Source organism: Hibiscus syriacus, unplaced genomic scaffold, assembly GCF_006381635.1.
Source record: "Hibiscus syriacus cultivar Baekdansim isolate YM2019G1 unplaced genomic scaffold, ASM638163v2 tig00116962_pilon, whole genome shotgun sequence".
In the NCBI taxonomy this organism is placed as follows: domain Eukaryota; kingdom Viridiplantae; phylum Streptophyta; class Magnoliopsida; order Malvales; family Malvaceae; genus Hibiscus; species Hibiscus syriacus.
This window is the reverse complement of record NW_024063488.1, coordinates 3,408,264-3,416,839: the sequence shown is the minus strand read 5'-3', so window position 1 is coordinate 3,416,839 and position 8,576 is coordinate 3,408,264. Positions and strand designations below refer to the sequence as shown.

At 32.4% G+C, this 8,576-nt stretch overlaps 1 pseudogene; it reads right to left on the bottom strand.

Annotated features, from left to right (window-relative positions):
• Positions 1–6,022: 6,022 nt before the first annotated feature.
• LOC120190217 lies at positions 6,023–7,574 on the bottom strand (annotated as a pseudogene).
• Positions 7,575–8,576: the final 1,002 nt, after the last annotated feature.

Genomic DNA, 8,576 nt, shown 5'->3' with positions numbered 1-8,576 from the left:
TAGTACTTGTACTATTTAATATTTTCGATCATGGGAGCCTGGTTTATTTTATTTATATTTTAGCCCCTTCAATTTCTATTTTTACTTATTTAGCCCTTTAAGTTTCTATTTTTACCATTTTAGTCCTTAATTTTTTGTTTTAGCTATTTTAGCCTTCAAGTTTGGTTAAATATCATTTTGGTCCTGGAAATTATCCTATGTACTTATTTTGCTTGTATTTTGGATTGTAATGTTTACTTATTTTTATTTTAGTCATGTATGTATGAATATTTTATATTATGTGTGTATATTTTTATTTGTTATGTGTTCACTTGTATCACATATAAATAAATATGCTTATTGCTTGTTATTGTGATTATTTTTATTTTGCATGTGTCCAATCCTTATTGTTTGAAAATGGAAATTTAATTTTGAGAGAAATCTACGAAGACATCTCCCAAATACAAGGGAATGTGTCTTTTCAAGGATTTATCTCATAAATGCTTATTTTGTATTCAATAATGTTATTTATTCTACGTTTATTTATTTCGAGTATTTTCCACTATTTTTTTTACTTTTATTTTGTTTTATTTTATGGTATTTTATATTTGCGAAAAATTGTTAAATAACATCTTTTGTGAGAGGAATTTTTGGGAAAGTCTCCTAGCTGCAAAAAAAATGTATTCCAGAAGATTGTTCACACAAAAAGAAATTAATTATTCAAAATTTGACATTTTTTAAATAAATTCGAATGAATAAAAGGATCATAATTTAAATATATTTTTGAGTTTGTAATTCCCGATATTTAAATAACGTATAATCGTTTAGGTACCAAAATTTGGGCGTTGTAGGGTGCTAATCCTTCCCCATGCGTAACCGACTTCCGAATCAATTTAATCGAATCTTTGGTGACGCATACCAACTTTTGTCTTAAAAAATGATTTTTCTTAAAATGTTTTTAAAATATATTTTTAGGTATTCGACCTACCTAACCCAAAGGTCGATGGTGAATCTATCCAATTTAGTTCAAATTAATTCCAAATCCGTCAATTTTTCAAAATAAATGGTCATAATTGTTTTTAAAACAATAAACAATTGTTTCTCATAAAAATGGTTATGACAGCTTGACGACTCTGTTGGGGACTTCGAGAGTCAGGTCATGAACGATTATACGTTGTTTGGAATTACAAACTTAAAGCGAATTTGATTTCCGATCCTTTTATTTATTGTGGGTTTCTACATATTATGCCTTTTTTTACTTTTAACTAATCAATTTTTTCAGTGGTCTTCCGATTTAAACATATTTTTGGAGCTTGTGAAAGTTTCATCTTTTTTCATGTTTAAGGTTTGTGAGTTTCTCTTCACACACAACACGTGCATTTGCTTAACATAAGCTCACTTACGAGCTTTGTCCTTTTTAAGTTGAGGTGAAAGCTTAGCCTACGTGAGATAATTTGTTTCTCCGCACGAGTTTTAGCAAGTAATCTTTGGGGTTTATATACTTTATGTCTACGTGAGATAAATTGTTTCTCCGCATGGACATAAGAGAATGTATCCTCTGTAACATCCCAAAAAGTGGGCTAGTGATCAAAATGTAAAATTTGAAATTTGAAGATCAAAGTAGAAAATTAGGAAAAGTTTAAAGACATAAATGGTATTTTTTCCAAAAATAATTTTATTCCATAAATAGATTTATTTAGTGACCAAATTATAAATTTGGTAAAGTTTGGTGACCAAAGTATAAACTTTGAAAATGTTCAGGGACCAAAATGTAATTTTAAAAAGTTACAAATGGGTCACGAAAATAATAAAATAAAAATATTATTTTCACATTTTTAAAATGTTGGAAAATAATATTTAATGGTTTTATTTCATGTTTAATTTGAACCTTTGGATTAAGGTGACTGAATTATAATTTTTGTAAATTACAAGGGCAAAACGGTAAAGTAGAAAACTAATTTGTTCATCTTTGACTAATGAAATATGATAAGGTTGATATTTCTATGATTTGGAAGATTATAAGGATAAATATCTAGGTTTTATGGTAATTATGAAGTTATATTAAGGGTAAAGTGGTAATTTTACATTTAATGAATTTTTAATCCATTAAATATTAAGAAAGATGAAGAAATATCATGCAAATGTTCATTTTCTCCAGCATCTTCACGTGAGTTCTCTTCCAAGGTAAGAAAATATTTCTTTTTCATTTTTGAGCCAATTTCTTTGGGATTCGGGTTATGTCGTGAATTAGGAAAGTGATATACGCGAAAAATGCTATCATTTGGTACCAATATTGCTTTTTAATCTTGCTGAATTTCAAAGATCCCAAATTTAAGGGTTTATGCTCATGATATGATTCATGAAATTGATGATAAATCTTGATGAATCAGAGGTTATAGATTCATTTTCAAGCTTGATTTATGGTTAAAACATGTTCGATCTTTCTAGAAATTATTATGTAAAATTCGGCCAAATTATAAGTTGGAGAACTTTGTGTTCTGATGAAATTTGATTAGGGATTTGATTGTAGAGATGTTATAAGGTTAATTGAAAGTTGATTTCATGCTTGAATCGAATCAAAATCGAGTAAAATCATGAAAACCCTAGTTTTGGAACTTTAAACCATTAGGCTTTGGTCTTAAAAGATGAGAAAAATTTTGGAAAAATTATGAAAAAATTATATAAGGTCTGGAAATGATGTAGAAAGTATTTTACAAGCTTTAGAAAAATTCGGGGACCATTTTGTAATTTTCGAAAAGTTGAGTGACCAATTCGTAATTTTAGAAAAAGTTGGGAATGATTGTATAATTGTCTAATAGTTGATGAACTATGCTGGAAATTGTTGTTTTGGGATTGAAATGAGCATTTAGATGTGAAATATGATCATTTTGGAAGTTTAAAAAGGATTGTTGATTTAAATGCAACAATTACATAGTTGGGGTGCTCAAAGGTAATTGTACCTTTGTAAAAGTAATTGGTTGGTAATAATTCCAGTACTGGAATTTCTTGAATTTATGGAATTTCTGGAATTACTGGAATTTCTGGTATTTAAAATTTAAGTGATAAAATAATGAATGACCATTTTATATAAATTGGAAAAGTTGGTGACAATATTAAAAAGGAATTATTAAGTGTTAAGTATTTTGATAGAAAATGAGTTTCAAGTATATTATGGATTTTGTTTTGGGATGTATTTATGTTAGTACAATACTAACATATGTATCGTTATAAAATTGTGATTTGTACATATTGTGATTGATTTGTGACTAAGACAAGTCAAGTATAAAAGGATTGTTGAGAATTATATTGAGGAACATCGTTTGGATATATAAAGTGTCAAGGTGAGTGCAAATTTAATTTGTACTTATGTTATAGAATAAACATTGGCTTGCGATGAGCCAGTGACGGAGTTACTATGGTAAGAAGTGACTCATAAAATGTTATTGATTTATGATGCATGCATAACATTATATATGGATGTCTTATACATCATTGGGTAGGATTTGCGATAAGTCTATTTCCCATGTTGGAATGCATGATTTCATAAGTACAAGTATGATGCTTATGTGTGCATGAGTACATGAAAGTGAGTATATGTGTCCTATGTTATTATATGTGACATGATTTACATGATTACATGTATATGCGATATGTGAGACTGAACTACATGAATATATGAAAAATATGATATCAACTGTGTGATATGTCTGACATGTTATTTTATGTGACATGATTGATGGGAACATATGAGAATAAAATATGAGATACGTGAATCTAATATATGTGAATACATTCATATGTGAATAAGATATGACATACATGTATATATGAACACATGAGAAATGATATAAGCTATATGAGACGATCTATATGATTACATGCACATGTGATATATATGATATGATATGAACCTATGTGATATAGGTTATATGAAAAGGGATATATGAGATCATACAAGAATGTTACACAATGATCTATGAGATCATACAAGAATGTTACACAATGATCTATGAGATCATACAAGAATGTTATACAAGCTATATGATAATAAGTTATGAGATTACATGTTTATATGATACAAGTGATGTGAAATTATATAAATGATAATGCCCATGTTATGTGATATGAGAGCTAGTGGTATAGTTGGCATGCCAAGAGTCGAGGGTTACATATGTCCTTCGGGATATATGACAGGTCCTTCGGGACACAGATTACATCCTTTGGGATGACATGTCCTTCGGGACACATATTACATCCTTCGGGATGACAGGTCCTTCGGGACACAGATGACATCCTTCGGGATGACAGGTCCTTCGGGACACAGATGACATCCTTTGGGATGATAGGTCCTTCGGGACACAGTTATACGAGCTGCGGTGATAGCATATGTGTGCACAACCTCATAGTACTCACATACCTTGAGTTCTCAGTACTGTACATGGGCTAATACATAGCTAATACATGGGTCAATACATGGGTTAATGCATGATATTATAAAAGATATCAGTATTGTATATGGGCATACAAAAGATATCAAAAGTATACATGGAATAATACATGGACTATTAAAGAGATAACATAAATACACTGTATGTGATGCATATGCTTAGTTATATGAAATACATTACAAGATTTATATGTGATACTGTGTATATTGCTTGGTGAAATGTATTATATGATATGTTACAAATGTTAAGTACAATATGACATGTTTTAAATGGGTTCATGATAATGATATTGATGTTGATAATGATAGAGATCATGATAATGATATTGATGTTGAGAATGATAGAGATCATGATAATGATGGTATATGTACATGTATGCATTATGTTATATGAAATGTTCTATGGTTTCTATTATATGCTTTATATGCCTCACTAAGTCAACGACTTAGCGTGTGATTGTTTCACACGTAGGTTCCGAGAAGAAGAAGAATGATAAAAGTTAAGCAAGACATGTCAGTTTCTCCTTTCCAAAGATCATATCAGAAAAGAATTTAATAGTAAGTATTTTGTAATACTGATTGTAGTTGGCATGTAAATAAAGATTTGAATCCGCTATGCACTAATAAGTTTTATAAAATCTTATGATTTTATTTTATGTAAATTATCCAGTCTTATTTAGTGAAAGTTTTAAAATTATTCACTGTTTTATACAAGAAAATGTTTTGAAAAGTCAATGTGACACCTCAAACTCGTATCCGGGTCGGTACGGGTTGGGGGTGTTACATCCTCTCGAATTGAACTCGATCCTCACGAACCTGTAATGGGCTAGGATTGAGGGTTTGGCAGCCCAAGGGGCACCGAAATTAAGGACAATTCGAGTACATTTTTCTCATAGAGCTGAAACATTGTATATAGTGAGCCCTAGTAATCCACCCCTATGAAATTCATGTCGAACCTATGTCCGTCAATAGGTACCTAAATTAAGTGTACACAAAGGAGGAGTGTTTCTAAACCTTTTATTTTTACTCTAAATTCTGTTGAATAACAGCATGCGAACTAGATATCATGCGGTTAGGATTATTTTCTTGAAAATTATCATTGGGGGTAGATAGCATGTCCGGGTAGGAATGTTATTTAATTAAAGCATGTTCGGGTAGATATGGTAGGTGTTTTATTCATCTTTGAATAACATTTTTATCTGTATCGATTATCTTACCTGTACTAATTAATTTCTTTTCTTTTGTTTGTGCACACTAACTTATTTCTTTTCTTTTGATTGTGTCATTTTTCATCATTCTTTGCATTGCATTGCATCGTCATGACATAATGCAAAAGTGTTGATCCGCAAGAGGATACTCAAGTGGAAATTTTCTCAAAGAAAATATAAAAGTTTTCAGTCAAGCGGTCGCGTACACAGACATGCACCGAGGGCTAAAAGGAGTTCAGAGTTCAAAATGAGACTTGCTCAAAGATCGTGCAACATTCGAGACTTAAATGATGATTCATTGATCCGAGGAGTAACCTAATAGTAGATTCTTATCTACGATCATCTAATTGCTAGGAGCGATGTACTGACTTCTGTACTGACTTCCAATTTAGATGTAACAAATGAAAAACTTCATTAGATCAAGTGGGATGTAGAAAACAACACTATAAAGCCATATGACACCGACCCATCCCCATCACATTCCTTGCAAATCCCCAGTTTGCATATACATCAAATAAAATAGCAATCAATTGTGTAATAACAAAGGCATTGACCAGTAACAATCTGAAACGCTCAACATAAGACCAGCTACGTGATATAGTCAAAATATTAGAGGGTGGCTCACAATGCTTACTTGTAAATATAAAGCACCTATCATTTGATCCTCCCTGTCCCTTAGAGACCTTACACCAAATTTGTCTGAGAAGAAGTCGGTATCATGCATAAACCAGAAGAAGACGACAGTCATCAATGCCAAGTAGCCTCCAAGCACAATCCCGGTGGTAAAAATTTCTTTCAGTTTCCAGCTATTAGGCAAGGGAGACGACCTTACTCTGTCCTTTGAAATTGTTATGATGGTTCCACCGTTTAGAATGACAATGATCAAAACTATGGATGGTGAAAAATTGAACTTACATATGAGAGAAATAAACATAAACTCAAACACAATACGGATAATGAGGGAGACTGCATAGATATTGTAGTTCTTCATCCTCTGGAAAAAGGCTCTGCTAGTTAACACCGCATTGATAATAATGCTTAGTCCAGGTTCTGTAAGAACAATGTCTGAAGCAGTCCGTGTTGCATTAGTAGCATCGGCCACAGTGATACCAATATCAACATTCTTCAAAGCAAGAGCATCGTTGACACCCTCTCCAGTCATTCCTCAAATGTGTTTTCTCCCTTGTAACTTCTTCACAATTTCGTATTTGTACTCCGGAAAGACTCCAACAAACCCATCTGCCTTCTCAATCAACTCTTCCATGGGGATGCTAGCTATGCTTGCATCCTTGTCTTAACCAAGCAAAGAAGCATATGGTTACATGTTTATTCCCATTCCAAGTTGTCGGCCAGTTTCCTTTGCAATGGCAAGTTGATCACCCGTAATCATCTTGACATTGACACCAAGATTAAGAGATCCAAGAATGGTCTCTGCTCTGTCATGCCTTGGATGATTAAACAGAGGTAATAAACCAATAAATTGCCAAGGAGTATCAACACCTTCTTTTATTTTTTCTGGCCCTTGCTGTCTTGCAACACCTAATGACCAAAGTCCCCGATCTGCAAACTTATCTATGATAGAATGAACCTTATTTTTAACATCTTATTTTGTATTTCAAAGGGTTAAGATCTGTTCAGGGGCACCTTTGTTTGCTTAGTGCCAGTTACCATTTGAATCAATCAAACATTCCAACAATGACAGCATCAATGACATCTTGATTTTCAGTTCTAGAGGCTCTTGTTGCGAGCAGAACAACATACTCCTTATTGACATCCTTTGCAAACACCTCAATCAAGTTTTTATCAATACTCATTTTGTTAAGAGTCAATACTCCCATCTTATCACTACAAAGGACATTCATGCCGGTCGTTTCTTCAATGACAATCATTTGCTTGGTAATAGCACCCTGCTGAGACAACATGTGAGATTCGATTGCCATGGTCATCATTTTCAAAGATGTGGATATAAAAAGAAATAATGGTCTACTTCAGACTCAAACATCTAAGTGAAGACATGTCTGTAAAGTGGACTGTCTTGTGAAAGCTTTTAATTTTGGAAAAAATTGTTCTACGAAATTCATCGTTGGGATCTACATTTTTGCATCTGCATTTGCATATTTGCATCTGCATTTGCATTGTCGCATTCTTCATGATGCATTGCATTTTAGACGATCATCAATTTAGCATCTGCATTTGCATCTTTGCATTCTGCATGATGCATTGCATTTTAGACGATCATCAATTTTGCATCTGCATTTGCATATTTGCATTCTATATGATGCATTGTATTTAAGAGGATCATCAATTTTGCATTTGTATTTGCATCTTCGCATTCTGCATGATCATCATAAATAAAAAAGGTGTTGATTAACCAAGTAGTCATCAGATTAGAAGCGTGATAATTGAAATGGAAAAGAATTTTTATAACAAGGAAGAACTCAATCCAACGGTCTGAGCTTGGTCTGAAGAAGCACAAAGGGAAAAAAAGAGATAGTTTGCCTGGGGATTATATACCACCGATGTTCACATATTCTTATGGAAATTTCAAGCAGAATGATCTACAAGAGCTTATAGAGATTTGGGAAATAGTTACCAATTAAAAGCTTCACAAGAAATATGTACCATCTCCTCTATGTAAAGATAGATAAGTTGTTACTTAAAGTTTTGGTTTGATGCCGGAATTCTGCATGCTTCACTTTCAATAAACAAGATTTGACACCAACAATAGTAGATTATACTACTCTATTCAATTTCGAGAGCCTCCAGGTGGATAGAATTCATTCTAGATTTTCGAAAGTCCAATATTTCAGAAACAAGCTTGTGAAGATTACAAGTAAAGTTGAAGATTGGATAGTAGAGCAGATCCAATAAAAAGACCTTCCGATCCTTAAATAATTATCGTAAATTGGAGGGAAGGCGATTCAGAGGTGCTTTCAACTACT